The following is an 18,961-nucleotide window of genomic DNA, read 5'->3' as shown; positions in this document are numbered from 1 at the left end:
TTGGTAATTAATTTTAATTAATTGATAATTATGTTAATTGTATTCATTTATTTTCTGTTGCAGGTTGAGTGTTAATAGGGGAATAGGGTCGGAAGTAATTTAATTGTAATTAATTAAATATTTAAATGTATTTATTGGTTTTTTGTTGTAATTTTTAATTATGTTTTAATTGTTAATGAATTGATTGTTAGTTGGTAAATAATGTGTTTTAATAGGTAATAATTTTTAATAATTAATTTGTAGTTGTATTTTTAATTGATTAAATATTACATTATATAAAATTGTTAATTACTTTTAATTAATTTGTAATTGGTATTAATATTTAATTTATTTTTATTCATATATGAAGTATTTACTTTCCCTACTGTTGCACTCTCTAGAGTCGGAATAGTAATTTTTACTCCTATGCTATCCAACGTTTTCCCTACTGTTGCACTCTCTGGAGTGGGAAATATTAATTTTACCCTCACGCTATCCAACGCTTTCCCTACTGTTGCACTCACTGGAGTGGGAATAGTAATTTTTACTCCTACGCTATTTAACGTTTTCCCTACTCTTGCACTCACTGGAGTGGGAATCGTAATTTTTACTCCTATGCTATCCAACGTTTTCCCTACTGTTGCACTCTCTGGAGTGGGAAATATTAATTTTACCCTCACGCTATCCAACGCTTTCCCTACTGTTGCACTCACTGGAGTGGGAATAGTAATTTTTACTCCTACGCTATCCAACACTTTCCCTACTATTTCACTCTGTGGAGTGGGAATAATAATTGTTACTACTACGCTATCCAATGCTTTCCCTACTGTTGTACTTTCTGGAGTGGGAATAGTAATGTTTACCTTCCCGCTATCCAACGCTTTCCCTACTGTTGCACTCATTGGAGTGGGAATAGTAATTTTTACCTCTACGCTATCGAACGCTTTCCCTACTGTTGCACTCTCTAGAGTGGGAATAGTAATTTTTACCCTCCCGCTATCCAATGCTTTCCCTACTGTTGCACTCACTGGAGTGGGAATAGTAAATGTTATGCCTACGCTATCCAACGCTTTCCCTACTGTTGCACTCTCTGGAGTGGGAATAGTAATTTTTACCCCTACGCTATCCAACGCTTTCCCTACTGTTGCACTCACTGGAGTGGGAATAGTAATTTTTACCACTACGCTATCCAACGCTTTCCCTGCTGTTGCAGTCTCTGGAGTGGGAATAGTAATTTTTACCCTCCCACTATCCAATGCTTTCCCTACTGTTGTACTCACTGGAGTGGGAACAGTAAATTCTATGCCTACGCTATCCAAAGCTTTGTATTTTTAATTGATTAATTATTAAATAATATAAAAAATTTAATTACTTTTAATTAATTTGTAATTGGTATTAATAGTTAATTTATTTTTATTCATATATGAAATATTTACCTTCCCTACTGTTGCACTCTCTGGAGTGGGAATAGTAATTTTTACTCCTATGCTATCCAACTTTTTCCCTACTCTTGCACTCTCTGGAGTGGGAATATTAATTTTATCCTCACGCTATCCAACGTTTTCCCTACTGTTGCACTCCCTGGAGTGGGATTAGTAATTTCTACTCCTACGCTATCCAACGCTTTCCCTACTGTTGCACTCACTGGAGTGGGAATAGTAATTTTTACACCTACGCTATCCAACACTTTCCCTACTGTTGTACTCTGTGGAGTGGGAATAGTAATTTTTCCTAGTACACTATCCAACGCTTTCCCTACTGTTGTACTTTCTGGATTGGGAATAGTAATTTTTACCCTCCGCTATCCAACGTTTTCGCTACTGTTGCACTCATTGGAGTGGGAATAGTCATTTTTACCACTACGCTATCCAACGCTTTCCCTACTGTTGCACTCACTGGAGTGGGAATAGTAATTTTTACCTTTACGCTATCCAACGCTTTCCCTTCTGTTGCACTCTCTGGAGTGGGAATAGTAATTTTTACCCTCCCGCTATCCAATGCTTTCCCTACTGTTTAACTCACTGGAGTGGGAATAGTAAATTTTATGCCTACGCTATCCAATGCTTTCCCTACTGTTGCACTCACTGGAGTGGGAATAGTAAATTTTATGCCTACGCTATCCAACGCTTTCCCTACTGTTGCACTCTCTGAAGTGGGAATAGTAATTTCTACCCCTACGCTATCCAACGCTTTCCCTACTGTTGCACTCACTGGAATGGGAATAGTGATTTTTACCCTCCCACTATCCAATGCTTTCCCTACTGTTGCACTCACTGGAGTGGGAATAGTAAATTGCATGCGTACGCTATCCACTGCTTTCCTTACTGTTGCACTCTCTGGAGTGGAAATAGTAATTTTTACCCCTACGCTATCCAACGCTTTCCCTACTGTTGCACTCACTGGAGTGGGAATAGTAATTTTTACCTCTACGCTATCCAGCGCTTTCCCTACTGTTGCACTCTCTGAAATTTATATCCCTGCGCTATCCAACGCTTTCCCTACTGTTGCACTCTCTGGAGTGGGAATAGTAATTTTTACCCTCCCGCTATCCAACGCTTTCCCTACTGTTGACCTCTCTGGAGTGGGAATATTAGTTTGTACCCTCCCGCTATCCAGCGCTTTCCCTACTGTTGCACTCACTGGAGTGGTTATAGTAATTTTTACTGCTACGCTATCCAATGTTTTTTATACTGTTGCATTCACTGGAGGGGTAATAGTAAATGTAACCCTTCCTCAATCCTACAGTAAAAATATTGTATCTTTTTCTTAATATTATGTTTAGATATATATATGTATTAAAACATGTAAGTTACATTAATTATTTATTCATTTTAAGGTTATTTAAGTATTTTAAGTATGTTTAAGTTAATTATATTTATTATTTCATTAATTTTTAATTACTTTTAAGACATTTAAAAATTCAATATTTTTACTATATTTTTTACAACGATATTTTTGTACTTACCTGTTTGGAGATAGGGATTCGATATTTTTGCATTCTATATTTTTTACTCGATATTTTGGTAAGTCTAAATTTGTGTCATCGATATTCTTTCAGTGATCCACCTTCTACCATTAATAGTTGCAACATAAACTTCTCCCAAGAGTACGTGGAGGCGTAATTAGGGAAATCTTGAAACCATCCAAGGCATAGCTGAGAAAGGTACATTATCCTTCTTTTTTTCAGTGGGGGTATTTCTCGACCAAGAATGGAAAAATGAAAAATAAAAGAATCAGGAATAGATGGAGAAATTGGATCACTGAAAGAATATCGATGACACAAATTTAGAGATAATGTACCTTTCTCAGCTATGCCTTGGATGGTTTCAAGATTTCCCTAATTACGCCTCCACGTACTCTTGGGGGAAGTTTATGTTGCAACTATTAATGGTAGAAGGTACATCAACAGTAAATGCAAATGCACAATGGAAATGCAGGGGCAGCATATCTTTGATTGGCCTAGTGATTTGAACGGCTTCCAAGATAGCTTTGTGGCTCAGAATGCTTTGTTTAGGTACTCCTAAAATCAAATGCTGCTTTATATAATGTATTATTCCATCTGTGTCAGCTCCAGGGTCTCTTGTTACTCGTGGTCGCTCTCATAAAACAGCACTGCTACACATTATAGCCATGTCACAATTGAATGAATATCAACCAGCATTCTACACTGGTTGACCACTACAACATCTCTCCATAATTCACTGAGTCTAGAAAAAGGCATTGGATAACAAGACCACATCCTCCCGCATTAAAAATGTTCTACTTTAGTCGAGCTGACAAGCGGTCCAATTGTGATACACCATGCCTGGTGCAAAATGATTTACACAGCCATTCTACTAATCACCCAACCAATATCTTGATGCTGTAACACCTATCAAGAGGTCTTGGATCAGCTAATCCAAACCTACTCACCATACGCTCATCCAAGGACCAGAATCTTTATGGAAGGCTCCTAAATGTGCAAGACTCATCTCTGTAGAAGGCCCTACCTGTCAATCTTAGCCTCAACAGTAATTTGAAGTTGTCGCTGGCATTGATTTCTGTTTAATCCCCATCCTTTACTTGTTGCTCCCCATTACACACTGTGTACTGTAATTTATCAATTCCGGATTCATTGTTCATCACTGGCCAAATGCCATCGGAGGCGGTTGGAATCTGAACCAAAGCTGGAAGGAATGACACTTCAGTGGAACTCCCATACTAAGGCTTCTTTCTCTTGTAATATACAGTGGTGTTCACATGAATACTGAGTTGCTTGAACCAATTTCATGTCCTTTCAACTTTGAGGGAATGCTTTAACACCTTAACTACTTTGAACGTTCTGTGCCAGTACGGATCGTTCTATTAAGCGGGCGATGCCGCATCGGCCAATGGCTGTGTGCAGCACTACCGAGGTAGTGTTCGCAACGGCCGTTGGCCGACACCCACAGCGAACAGGTTAACAATCATTTAATATACATAGAGTCTAGTCTAGCCTCCAATTACATTGCAGTCCAAGATGAGGTAAAGCAGCTTAAAGTGCTCAAAAATTCACAAAATAAATGAGGGACCTGATTCTAATCACTAAAGATTAAAACATGGTCAGGGGTACAAAGTTTGAGAGGGTTCCCAGGTATACTGAAAAAGTGAATATATCACCCAGGCACATGTGAAGAACGAAGAGTGCCATCTGGATATAGGCAGTGAAATAGTAAATGCAACAGAAAGTTAGAGGGAGTTACAGTACCTCCGAGTCACACGCAGGAGTAATCTGTGTAGCTGGAAAGTTGATGCTGACCGCTTCACATAGTTTAAAACACAATAAAATGATAAGAAAAATTTGCGACCAAATATCCATATCCTATGTCTTCTTGCAGCTCAAAATATTAAAATCAACTGAGAAGGCTCCTAATACGTGGTACAAATTAGATTTGTACAACTTGAAAACTGAGGGCCTTATTTAGACTTTGACAGGCGGGATACGCCATCACAGACATGGTTGACAGCACGTCTGCCATACTACATGTGCCTTTAGCCTATGACATTTGTTTTGTTATGTTTTTTATCTTCATAAAATGTATATAGCGCTCTTTCACCCCAAGGTTTCTTGGAGCTAATAGGTGACAATGGTTAGAGACAGGCCGAGCACTAATTTGCTGTTTACTCTAGATGGAAAGCTTGTTTGAATAATCAAATTTGTAAGTCTCTCTTGAACCTCGTGGAATTATTGGTCAGGCGAAGAGCGGGAGGAAGAGAATTCAAAGAGTAGGAGCCTGTGGTGAAAACCTAATGCCACCCATCCTTTTCTTTTTCTAGGTTGGAATACTCAAATTATTGGAAGAGGAAGAGCATTGCAGTCCACTTGGAGTAAAATTCTTATTTGTGGTTCAGAAAAAGTGAGTGCCTAAATCATGAAGGGCCTTCAAAGAAATTCTGAAGACTTTAAATACAGTCATTTGTTCCAAGGGGACCCAATGAAGGTCCAGTAACTCAGTAGTACGCAGAAGGGATATCCACCACATTTGTGATGAAGTCCCAAATTTCAAACTCTAAAAAGGCCCTAAGTTCCTCTTGCAAAACACAAACAGCCCCATAGTCCTCCCGCCTGAATCAATTGATAAATTACATGCCCTAAATATATTCCTCAAAATTGTAAACTATGATAAATACCTGGCCATACGATAGACAAATCTTTCAATCTTGACTTCCACATCAAGACAGTTACTAAATGTGCCAGACAGCAAATTAAACTGGTCTGAAACACCAGACTGTTCATCCATAATCAAGACGTCAAATCTTCCGTCAATGTTCGGGTGAAACACTGCATTGAAATAGATAGTTCACTTGTGACAGGCATACCAATATACTGCCTGATCCCCTCAAAGCTATCTTGCACTCAATGGCTGGACTCATTATTCACACAAGAAGATCTAACAGAATCAATCTTGTTTAAATTCCTTCAAAAGGGGATCTCTTCAATGCCCTCAACCTACTAAATGCCTTGTCCTTTGTGAAGGGACAAATACCGTACCGCCCCCTTTACGTAGCCCATGCAGTGGTACTGTCCGGTAAAATTAAATTCCTAAGAAAAAATGCTGATCTTCAAAAACTCTTTCTCAGTGAACTCATAAAAAACCTTTTAATGCCTTAACCACCCCAACAACACTTGCAATCTCCCTGCAAATTGCAGAGCTAAAGGTTAAATTGCCCAACCTGGCTTAAGATTTAGCTTGTAACATTCTGAACCCATAGCATACATTGGACCCACTGTCCCTGTTTGCGCCATGGCACACCGTTCAAAAGCTGTGGGACAACATGCCCTATTATAAAGTGTATTCTGTGAAATACAGGGTGGCTGCTTATAGTGCCACTATATTTCACAGTGAGTGCATCAGCCGATTGCACTTTAAAGAAGGGATAGAGATCCACTTGCAGGTAGGAGCAGTGAGGGACTGCACATGCCTGCAGGGCGATGTCTGGGTGGTCCATGAGACTTCCCTATGCCCCCTCCAGAGGGCTGCCATCAGAGGGCACAATGACAGTGCGCCTCCTAAGGGCCTGTTTGCCTCTATGCTCATGTTCATAATAGGGCATGGGAGCAGAGGGATAATGATTCCATCATTTGCATGGAGCCATGTCCCCATGCAAATGAGGAGACAGACTACCAAGACACTGCATGTTTGCCAGTGGTATCAGTATCAAAGAATGGACCATAGAAGCATCTATGGCCCCTTATGTAACACCATAGTTCCCCGGGCATATGCAGGCAGTGAATGAATGCAGGGGGATGTATGAGGGGTTCATGGAACCCCCATTCCTCCCTCTGGATGGCTGTCTCAGGGGCGCACTAACAACGCACCACTTTTTGTGGTGCACTGCTAGTGTACCTCTTAAGGGCAAGTTTGCCTCTGCACCCCCGTCTATAATAGTGCATAGGCACAGATACTAACTACCTCATTTGCATGGGGCCATATTCCCATGCAAATGACAGTATGCCTTCTCACAATTGTACTTGCAATGCATGTATGCGAGTGTGGGGGCAAAGGAGTACCTAAGAACTGAGATACCCCACAATTTGCCTCAACTGAATTTCCCACATTTCACTGGATCAGAGATGGTGTCAAACCTCATTTTCATGAGGTGATGTTGCCTGGCGTTAAGGCACATCCCATACATCAAAATTCAGTATTAAAAATTATCGATTAAGCTGTATTCATTTAGAGGACCAACTCAATAACAGAGTTCTAGATCAATAAAAATTGAAAAGTATTTATTACAAAATTTAAAAAATAAGTGGTACAGAGTCAATGCCATGAAGGATCTTAAATACAGAGCCACACAGAGTAGCTAAAACTCAGAAAATATTCTAAGTCTTATTGAGCAGCAAAATCTGGAATGGATCGGACGGCATCCCTAGTAGAATAGGAAAGTCTTCTGCCTCACCCTAGAACATCAAGGTCTTTTTTACACAATTTTTGCATACGCAATAAGATTTTCTGCAGATTCATTGTGATGTGAGTAAATGTGTGATTTTCTCAACAAATCAGAGCAAAAGAACAATAAACGTCATATTAACTTAACACCCAAGCACTAATCCACTACACGAATAGTGATTCTGCACCCTCTATACTATTATCATTGGGAGAAGCACCAACAGAACAAGATACTGTAACAATAATGGGTTTTGTGAATAATTAGGACTGGGTAAATGAACAAGCGGATCACATTTTGCAAAATGGTGCAATGTGTAGGTGAATTGGGGAAGGTTCAGCGTGAGCAGAAAATTAATTACAGTGGCAAAAAACCGATTTATTTCTGCTTGACTACGTGCTGCTGAGCTTGTTGAGAGAGGATGTTGTGGGGTGGAGGATGTGGGAGAAAGAACAGGATGAGTGATAAGAGAAGACTTCCATTTTGGGCAAAATGGTGTTTTGCACTAAAATGTGGCCTAATTGACACACATAAGAAAAACACACTTCTACATACCATCGGAACGTCGTTATAAAAGCAAATGCACTACATCAGTCTGTATGTATTCTAATTGCTAATACTGCACAAAAATATAAATCCACAAAAATCTCTTTCACCAGCGCTATCATTATTACAGAAGGGGCCGCAACACACAATTGTAGGCGCTTCTGAAATACTACTGTGCCCGAGAACACACAAAGCAGATGCACACACCCATTGGACTTCCAGGGCACTGTATATAATACAGCCTAGGGCCCGTTTTATACATAGGGGGCCCTATCCTGTTTGCACCTTGGCGCACCTTTCAAAGGGTGCGTTTGACGCAGACTGCGGTAGTGCACCTTATTATGATGAAAGCACACAAAGGCATATATTCTCATGCATAATATGGCCGCTGCTCTACTCACACCCTTATGGGGTCTCTGTCCTTCGCTTTTTATCTTAAATGCGCAATACTAAATGCTGATGTTTATCATGTGATATTAAATGTATCTAATAAAATATTATTTACTTCCTTAAACTACTGCCTAACTAGATGCTCTAAATCCCATCATCACCTTCTCTTCCAATGACATCTATTACCTCACATTTTTTTCCTTCATCTTCCCACTCTCATCCACGTATACCCACACGGACTGCCAAAGTATATACTTTTTTCTAGAGACGCTATTTTGCATTTGTGCCGAAAACAGCTATATCTCTGTTTAGATATGCAGCACCTATGTTAATGTACTCATTGCACAATTGCTTCACCATTGAATTTAAAACAATGTATACATAAATAAATAAATTAATTTAAATTACAACAACACTTGAAAGCCGGAGTTTATTTAATGCATTTTTAATCTACAAATACTACCTTCTTTTATGCATCTATATACCTTCCATGTACTTCAGGGCACAAGTCGTAAAAAAAGAAGTGGGGGGACGCTGTCACCGGAAGTGACGTCAGCACCGGAAGTGACGTCACGAAAGGTGCCGAGCTCCTCGTCCCGGAGAGGCCAAAGAGTGAAGTCCAGCTATTAAGCAGGGGGGATGGCGTCCCCCCGGTAAAATAAGTGGGGGGACGCCGTCCACCTGCGTGGTACCCCGACTCGAGCCCTGATGTACTTACTCTCTGACTCATCTCAAACCTCTTTCTACTACTCTTTCCAATGCACTATCCTATTTCCCACCCTACACCTCTATCAATGTATCCTCTACCTCCACTCTTTCATTCATCCCAAACCCCATACCACTACTATGATCCCCAAAATAACCCTTTCTAGACTCTTCCCTACTCTACCCCTCATTGCATCATCTGACACCTCTTTTACTATTCCTCTCCTCCAAAACAAGCCTTTTTAAACCCTTCCCTTTGACTCTACCCCCTCCACCTCCCTTTTACTCATCCCAAGCCTCCTTCTCCTGCTATTAGCTCCAAAACATCCATCCGCCATCCTTTTCAATCCAAATAACAGACTAACATGCCCACCACTCAATTTAATTTCATATTTCACAATACTAATTCACCACTAATCATTTATGGGTTCCAGAGTAGCATCCTCCTCTGTGAAAAAGCGCTTTGACGCCTTGTAGTAAGCGCTATATAAATGCAATTACAATGTAATACAATACACGTGTTTATCAAGCACTCAGTCATCAATTGGGGCTTAGTGGCACTATATCTTTAAGTTAAGGCAACTAAATATAAATAACATGAATAAAAAGTGAAGGCAGGGAGCTAATATAACTGAGAAAACGCGAAGCGAACAGGAGAAAGCTGCTACGAAGAAGGGGAGGGAGATGTGGGTGGTGTGAGGAAGATTAGCTTTTGCAGCTGTAATTTCCCCCACTCTGGGTGCATCTGTGGGAGGATGCTGCTCCCCGTGCGCGTTCTTCTACCCAACATGCGTGACTCGGGGACCCCCTGTGAAGCAGCCCCACTGGTGCGCTAGGATCACGCGCTGATAACCCGCCGCGTCCCCTCACCTCCGAGACCACGTCGCCGTCCATCCCACCACCCTCAGAGGAGCGGGTAGGGAGACGGGCAAACTCCAGAAGCAAAGGGCCGCTCTCATTGGCTGCCAGGGGGCTGCGCCGTCTCCTCCAGTGGAAGTAATTGAACTCAGCAATGAGGAGACAACTTTCCCTTGTCTTTGCATCTCCCTGGAGAGGGGCTGTGTCAGAGGAGGGGAGCTGCGTGCGGCTGCGGGTGACAGGCGCATGCTGTCGCTTTGGCTGGTCACAGGAGGCGCTGCGGCTTCCCGGAGGAGGGAAGGAAGGAGCCCCAGCCGGCCTCGCCGCCACAGCCGCAGCGCGGAGCATCAAGGTAGGGGGAGGCGAAGTGCACGCGCGGGGGCTCGGCATGGGGGTTTGGGGAGCAAAAGCTTGTTTTTTCACCAAATGCATCTTACTCATAAAAAGAGTTTAGAAACAATGTCCGTACTAACTACATCTTCGTTTTCCATTGGGGTGTCAAATAGTGGAAACATCTTTGGCTAAGGCTTTTTTTAAAAAAAAGATTTATATAGCGCGACCAGAAGGTATTGAAGCGCTTTACATGAGCAGCTGTCACTTTACACAAGGACACATTCATTTAAATATCTCTGGCACAAGCTGTGCATGGTCGTAATTCCTTTCAGACAGCAGATTAATCCATACATGTCCTATAGGCTCAGGTGGGAGACGGGCTAGCTGTAGTGCTGTAGGGCACACCTACCTGTAAGAGTTATAGATAAGGTGTACCTTAGTAGGAAGTAGGTTAACTCGGGAGGTAGTGCGCCTGCTTGCGAGATATGTGTGCGCCCTGCACGCTGTCTGGTTTGGCAGGGCTGCCTCTGCCTGACATCTGTTTCTGTCGATATTACGAGTGCCACCGGGTTTAGTTATTTGAACAATAGAAACTTGCGGGGCTTCAAGCGTCTGGTTCCAACAAACTGGTCTAATTGTAAAACCACACCAAGCCAAGTTCTCCCGTCTTTGCGTGCCATTTTCGGTCAATGCTTCCATCTATTTTTTGAGTTTTTACCCCCCTTTTTTCTGAATCTATTCCTCAAACAGGACGGATTTGAAAATGTCCTTTGGAAAACGCGAATAGACTGCACATTTCCCATGGTTGGCTGATTTTGAAAAGCTGGGTAACTGATGTGGCTGTAATTTGTACGCAGTCTGTCTATGCGCTTTACAGCTCTTAAAGCAACGCTGTGTAGCACAGCCTTCAGCGACTTATCGATCATCGACAAAACCCGTTTGATGCAAGTTTAAGTAGGGGATGGAATGCCATCTACTGGCTCAATTGTATTATTTTGAACTACGACGCCACGATTCAAATCACGGATTTCCTGTTTCACGGGTGATCCTCGGCAAATCATTTTAGCTACTGTGCATCGTTTCCCAAAATGGAGACTCTTAGAAACAGACGAGATGTGCATATTGTTTGATTTACGCATTTATTATTTGCTAAGCCGAAGCAAACATATGTAGGAGTTTGTGAACAGCTGCACACACCGCTGCCTCCCTTCGCACAGCGGACGCGGAGTTCGCCTCTGTCAGCGTGGGAGTGAGACTGCTTTCTCGCCTGGAGAGTGGCAATCAGTAGTGCAGCGGGTGCAGTGGTACCGGTACCCAGAAGCGTTAGTGGCCCAATTTGCCAATAGTATGCCTGTTTACTGTCTAGCCAGCGGAAGGGGAGCACTCAGGCTGGTGGCACCGTTGGTACACCACTGTCTCGCGGCAGAGCACGTGGAGATAGCGTCTTTGAAAAGTGGATGGATGCTGCTTGGGTACGTGTATCGCGCGACTCGTCCACCAGGGGAAGAGCTGCTCGCTAAAAACACCGCTGGATGAGGGTCTATCTCATGGCTTGGGGTCACCGACAGCGATGCGAGGACAAGGCGTCCGTGTCAGAGACAGACAGTCTTAACTTCGCGTCCTTCAGCAGCTGCACCGCCACTGACCGAGGGTGGAGGAGCCTGAGAACCCGGCTCTGCGAGGCTTTTCTGATGGATTGATAGCGGCGGGTGACGCGAAAACTGCTCCCACTCCATCCCCATCACGGCTCTCATTACGAGTTGGCTGGCGTTTGCAGTGGAAATCCCGGAAAGCCAGAATAAAGGATACCGGCTGGTATATTCATTCAAAGCAAGCTCAGATATGAAGAGTTTTCCCTGGAAATGGACGCTGACTGCTCGCATCCGGATAAGCAAGTGCTCTACCGAACAGTTTGCCAATCCACAATTTCAGTGAAAAAACGGTGACATGTTCTGCCTGCTCTGTCGTGAGACTGTTAGTGGGGGTGTTGATCCGGGGCTCAGGGCGCACTTGTGCGTGTCTGGGGAGCATTGCTGCTTTCCCTGGGCTGTAGTACATACTGAGACATACCACCAATTATTTCCAGTTCAGAAGGAATCTTAAAACTTACCTCTTCCCTAAACCGTAAACTTCTCAGTACACACTTCAGTAGCTTTCCTGGTTTCTAGCGCCGTGATATCCCTTGGGATGAGTGATGCGCTCTATAAAAACCGCAAAATAAAATAAATAAATAGTAGGCAGCGGTCAGGTGTGTGCACTGATGCCTGCAGGAGCCCGACTCCCGTCAGCCTGTCTGAGACGCCCCGTGTCTGGGCAAGAAGATATTGGGTTTGTGGATATCAGACCCCGAAAACTGATAATTGCAAGTTGTGTTATTTTTCCAAGAGTTATCACCCCTCTGGGTGAAATAACAACACGCCTTGTAAGAGGACCTTAGAGTCACCGAAGAGGTGGAACTGAGGGCGACCTTTCTAACCATCGACCTTAAGTTCAGAGTTGCTAAAAAGGTGGATGTAATTAGTTAGGTCTTCAATTCTAGGCTGCCGCCCTCCCTGTTTAAGTGTAGAGTCGCTGAAGTGGTGGCCCTGGGGGTCTTGCCATCAAGATCACCTCGACCCTTGATAAGTTGCAGAAGCTGTGGCTCTGAGGGTCTTGACTTTGAAGACTGATACATTCCGATCTCAGTTACCGACAGTCACTAAAGAGGTTGTTCTGAGAGGTTCCTCACCCTTGACCCTGGTTCAATTATCACTTGCTGGAGATGTGGTTCTAAGGGCGTTGACACCCAGCCTGCCCAAACCTAACCCAGCTAGGTTTTTGAGTCGCTATAGAGCGGAGTCTGAAGATCTTGACTTTGACACTGTTCACCCCTGATATCACTTAGCTTCAGAACCACTGTACGAATGGTCTTGTAGTTCTAGACTTTAAGATTGCTGTTCCCAGACCTAGTTAAGTTTAGAGTCAGTGAAGAGATGGTTCTGAGGGTAGCGCCTAGACACCTACGGGTAGTAGTGCGCTATAAAAATTATGGTAACATAACATAACATAACAGGGTCTTAACATCAAGATTGCTCATTTTCTCAGTTGAGGTTGGAGTTACTGAGGAGCTGGGTCTGAAAATAACATCTGTCCCTGGCGGCTAGAGTTTGGCTCCTCTAGGAAGCAAACACCAAATATTTCCTTGGATTGGTTAGTGTTTAGATATGTTTTTGGAGTTCAAAGGCTGACATTTCACGTAAAAAATAATTTGTTGTTGTGCTTATTAACTATAAACTGACCATGTTTTAAACACGTTTTTTTTTGTCATCCATTTGACTTCTTGTTGCCTTCATGGCTTGTGTTCTGTTTTTGGAGGATCACTGCCTTTGCCGGGTATCTTTTCAATGAACCATGCTTCCTAGCCTTCTAGAATATATCTCTAGAGTGTATGGCAAAAACCATAAATATGTGCCAGGAATTTACAGAACTGACAAACTTACTGAATTGTGAGGACATTGAACTACATCTACCATAATGCATTGTGGGAAGGCTAATCAACCTGGGAAGTAAATCAGTTGCCTGAGCAGGTGAAATGCATGCAATTTATTTGGCATTTCACCACAGTGATACATATGCAGTGCGTTGACACCATCAAACGGATTGGATACTGGTCTCTGATGAATGCCAAAAACCACGAAACACATTTCTGAAAAGTTCTACCTCTCACCGAGCATGGCTTGACTGAATGTGAGAAAACTGTATTGCAAAATCATTGGCTTACCACTAGTTGACAAGGACTGGTTAAATATGTGAGGCTGCAAACTGCATATGTGAAACATTTCAAAGATGACTCCAGCAGTGTGGTCAGGTTAAATAGTTAGTGATTTTGCCAGCACAATGTAACACCAGCATTATAAGACTACATAGACCGTAGTGCTAAGGTTGCAATTTTTCACAAGCATTTACAGCAGCTTTTTCCTGACTAACTGGAGCAAAATATTTTTTCTATAGGTCAGTTTCTGCAAATGTGTCTTTTTGGATTTATCAGACAGTGCAGACGAAGGTGCAAAATTGCGCAAGCGCAATATATGTGATCCTGAAATGATGACGGATTGTTGAAGGGGCAGTAATGTAAACTGTCATTTGGTTGTATGTGCACTTTAAGTTAGTTCCACTCATTGGTCAGACAATACGGCGTCTGTTCTCTGAATGACCGGGGTAATGTTTGCATTTGTGCATCATAAGATCATAGCAGGGACCTGATGGTACTAACATGTGAGCTGCTCTTTTACCTTTACAGGCCTGGACTTTTAATAGGGGGCAGCTACCTTAATCCTAGTTGCATACAGTTGCCAAGCATTCCTCATAAAATAAATAATTAGATGTATTTCATTTTTGTGTTTGAATTGAAGCACTTCCTTACAATGTGCATTTGTTGCTCAGTACGTTTTCTTAGTGGCTCAGGGTCAAATAACTAGCAATTTTGTTTACTTTAAAAGAATATTTGAATGAGGTGAGAGGCATATCTACTCTTATTAGAAGGAGTGAGGGCTCTTTTTACGTTTCAACCTGCAAAAATAAGGGTCATGGCTGGTTCTAGTGCATTGAATGTCATGTCAGTTGCCAATATAGCACCAGCAGAGGGCACCAGACAGCTTCACTAGTAACAAAGGATGCCATTCTCTACCCTAGCAGAGTGGTGGTGACAGCATAATGGAAGTTCACTTAGGGAGTTAAGAGTTTTCACACCAGATATGATAAGAAATAGAATTCATGCACAGTGCAGTGATGTGCAGACTAAGGTGTGGAAAGTTTTCAATGGCCCCTGAGATGAATATTCACATGGTTTGGAGCCGATTGGACCTGTTTTTGTGTTAGTAATATGTTATCGTAACAGTTGTGGGTTCTGTTGGCCAGGATTCAGTCTACCTTTGTGCTTACACACAGGGCCAGACTGGGAACCAAAAACAGCCCTGGCAAAGAGTTTGTCCGGCACTGGGGGGAGCGGCCGGTGCCAACGGAAGGCTAGCTTTGTGCCACTTTTGGTGCTGGGGACCAATATCGGCCGCCAGTAACAAAAAAAAAGAGCCCCACGGGGGTCAAAAACCAGCCCCCACCCTGGCTGGCCACCAAGGGAAACACCAGGTGCCCGCTACGGCCAGTCCGACCCTGCTTACACAGTGTCATTATCGGGGACTTTGCCTTCATGGAGACAATGTTTTGAACCCATTTTGATGATACCCCTAATTCTTGAGCATCTTCACAAAGCATCACTTGCAAAGAAACCTCTTTTTCATATCTCAGCAATGCATAGATATTTACATTCCAATGCATTACAAAACGCCCCCTGCTCTGACCTTGCAGTTGGTGTGGGGTGGTTGCACAGTGCTGAGCTTTCAACAATCTGTGACTTCATTCCCTACTCTGGTATCCCTTTATAAATGCTATTGATGGTTGCCCTTCTTTCATGACGGTTTTCTCACACCTGCTGTACAGTAAGCTCAGCCAGGAAATCTTTTCATGACTTCGATTTCATTCGCGGCCTTCTCCGTATACGTCCCTCTGCAACAGTTCATCCTGGGTCTCTTCTCCACTCCCTCCACCTTATCTTGTTGCCAGGCCAAGGTAACTGTAACTCCTTCATTCTGCAACTTATCTAATGGAACAATAACCCTACTCTTCAATAACAAACGTTGTCCACCTGAAATGCAAAACGTGGGAACTAATGACATTCGACGAAACTCACATACAAATCTAACAATTAGTTTCAGAAACAACGACATTTCAAAATGTACTGCAGAGTCAGGCCCCTGACGTAGGCTAATATAATTAGGACTACCGGTTTTATGGTATCTATTTTTTTGCCATTTCCGTCTGTATTTATCCATATTTATTTTTTGCTAATTTTATCTGTATTTATCCATATTTATTTTGGGGTTTGGGAAAAATTAAGCTGAAATTAGTATATTTCCACATTTATTTAACCGATAAACATGCACTCATGCTTGAAAGTCTGCCAGGTTTCAGCACTGTGAAGACCCACAGATGATAAATCAGTGCACTTACATGAAAAAATGCAAATTTCAGTATCAACCTTGTGCATTTCTACTGCTTTTAAAGCCTCTTAACTAAAATTCCTTTCTTTTGTAACCCCATTTTCTATCAACCCACACATCTATTGGCTTGGCAGTCATGGCAACCAGTATTTAGAACTACTCAAAAAGCAACCCCATTTCCGTATTTATCCACATTTAAAAATAAATACAGACAAGAAGATGAAAGTTTTCTGTCTGTATTTACCTGTAAAAATCAGTAAAAACGGAAAACAGGGAGCCTTAAATATAATGAATCCACCAGGCTATGTACGTTAGTAATTACATAAAATCATCAATGTTCAATAGGAATATTTCCCTAATTATATTGCAACTACATCATTAGCCTAGGAAGCATTCAAAACACAGTTGATATATCACTGGGTCACATCACTAATGAGGCCTATAGAAACAGGTTACATTAGTTACATATTCAGCACAAATTCTATGACTTAATTATTAAGCTTTACATTGAAAGGCATTAATTTTGTAGGAACATTTTGCTTGATTCACTTTTCCTCTAGAATCTAATTTCTCTCATAACATTGAATAATGCGTGAGTGTGTGTTACAAGCGGTTACATTACACTCCTAATGGTTACCCCACATAGGATACACATTTTGCACTCTATCAGTTACACATTACAGCAGGCTTATTCTGTGCAAGTATAAGGGCAGTGGCTGGCTCTAGGTCATTGAATGTCATGGCAGTTGCCAATATAGCACCAGCAGGAGGCACCAGAGAGCTTCACAAATAGAAGAGATGACTTTCTCTCTATCCTAGCAGAGAGGGGGTGACAGCATGATGGAAGTTTGCTTAGGGTGTTAAGAGTTTCCACAGCAGATCTGTTAAGAACTAGAAATCAATCAATCAATTATAAAGACTTTATTTTGATCACTTTAGATAAAAAAAGTGCACATTGCACAGATGTGCGGCCTGCGGAGTGGAACGTTTTTGATGGCCCCAGAGAGGAATATTCACATGGATTTGAACCTATTAGACCTGTTTTTGTGTTAGTAATATGCTATTGTCAAATTAGTGGGTTATGTTGGCCAAGTTTCAGTCTACCTTTGTGCTTACACAGTGTCATTATCAGTGGCGTTGCCTTCTTGGAGACAACGCTTTGAGCCCATATTGATGATGCCTTTAGTTCTTGACCACTTTCACAAAGCATCACTTACAAATAAACATCTTTTTCATATCGCAGCAATGCATAGATATTTACATTCCAATACAGTAGAAAAAGGCCCCTGCTGTGACCTTGCGGTTGGTGTGGGGTGGTTGCAAAAGCGCTGAACTTTCAGGGATCCATAAATGAATTCCCTGCTCTGTTATTGCTTTATAAATGATACTGATGGTTGCCCTCTCTGTTGCTGGTTGCTCATTATGTTGTTGGTGGCCCATGCCGTTGATGGTTGCACATTCTTTTGGTGTTTGTCCATTCTGTTGATGACTGCCCATTCCTTTGATGGCTACTGAATCTATTGATGGTTTGATGCTGTTGGTGATTGCTCATTCTGCTGCTGGATATCCATGCTTTTGATGGTTGCTCACTCATTTGAAGATTATCTATTTCGTTGTTGCTACTCCATCCATTTGATGGTTGCTTATTCTGTTGTTGGCCACTATAATAATTATTTATTATTATTAGAAAGACTTGTATAGCGCTCAGCTACTCATACAGCTTCTCGGTGCTTTAAGAAAGAGGTAAGGGTATATCTATCACAGCTGCCTCAGAACAACCAGGTCTGTTTCCGAAAGGTAGTAAGTGAAGAGCAGCTTCTTAAATATTCCAGAAGGGCATTCCAAAGATTGTGGCCCAGGTAAGCAAAGGACGGCACTCCCAGGTGAGCCCGCTTGTCTCTGGGAGTGAAACACCGGGAAAGGTCACAAGAGCATAGTGGACTGTCCAACTGATATGATATCACCAGTTCCTGAAGATATTGAGGGCTGACACCTGGTCTTGCTCTGTGTACAAAGAACAGGGCTTTGAATTGGATGAGTTCCTCAAACGTAAGCCAGTGTCGGTCCTAGAGAAGTGAGGAAGACAAAGCATTCTTGCGAAGCCTGTAGAGTAATCTGGCTTCCGAATTCTGAACCACTTGTAAAGGCTTTGTCAGTTCCCAAATAAAGAACATTGCCCAAATCATGTCTAGATAGAATAAGGGCCTGGATGACTGTGCATTGGGCTAAGAATAAAAGTATCCAAGGGATTTTGGGCAGGCATTACATGACCGCGAAAAAGAGAGAGGCCGCCTTCACAACCTCAGGCTTCATAGACAGCTTTTCATCCAATAAAAAGCAGAGGTTCTTCACCTTGGGTGCAGGAGCTTTAAGAGCACCCAAGTTCACTGGCCAGTGCTGCGGGCCCCTTAGGTACGCTTTATTACCTAACACCAGTACCTCTGTCTTATCTAGAGTTGTCATCCATCCATGAGGCAATCAAACTCTAGAAGGAGTTGAGGACCCCAGAGTTGTGGTCTTGTGCGGATGACAGGGAGAAGATGATTTAGGTGTCATCCACGTGGGGAAACAGGGTGAGACTGCAGTTTTCAATCAGGTCAGCCAGATGGTGAACATAGATGTTGAACAAGGCAGAACCCTGGGGAACCCCGGAGGTAAGGGCAAAAAGTGAAAAAGAAGCACTACCTGAGGGGAGCTGGAAGGTG

At 42.4% G+C, this 18,961-nt stretch overlaps 1 protein-coding gene across 1 annotated transcript in view; it reads left to right on the top strand.

Annotated features, from left to right (window-relative positions):
- Positions 1–10,132: 10,132 nt before the first annotated feature.
- CDH20 (cadherin 20) overlaps positions 10,133–18,961 on the top strand; it is a 287,836-nt gene continuing 279,007 nt past the window's right edge. The window contains exon 1 of the mRNA XM_086965411.1: positions 10,133–10,240. The gene's annotated coding sequence lies outside the window, so the exon portion shown is untranslated. The remainder of the gene's footprint in view (positions 10,241–18,961) is intronic.

Source organism: Lissotriton vulgaris, chromosome 4_1 (genome assembly GCF_964263255.1).
Source record: "Lissotriton vulgaris chromosome 4_1, aLisVul1.2, whole genome shotgun sequence".
NCBI lineage: Eukaryota > Metazoa > Chordata > Amphibia > Caudata > Salamandridae > Lissotriton > Lissotriton vulgaris.
This window is presented reverse-complemented; position numbering and strand designations above follow the sequence as displayed.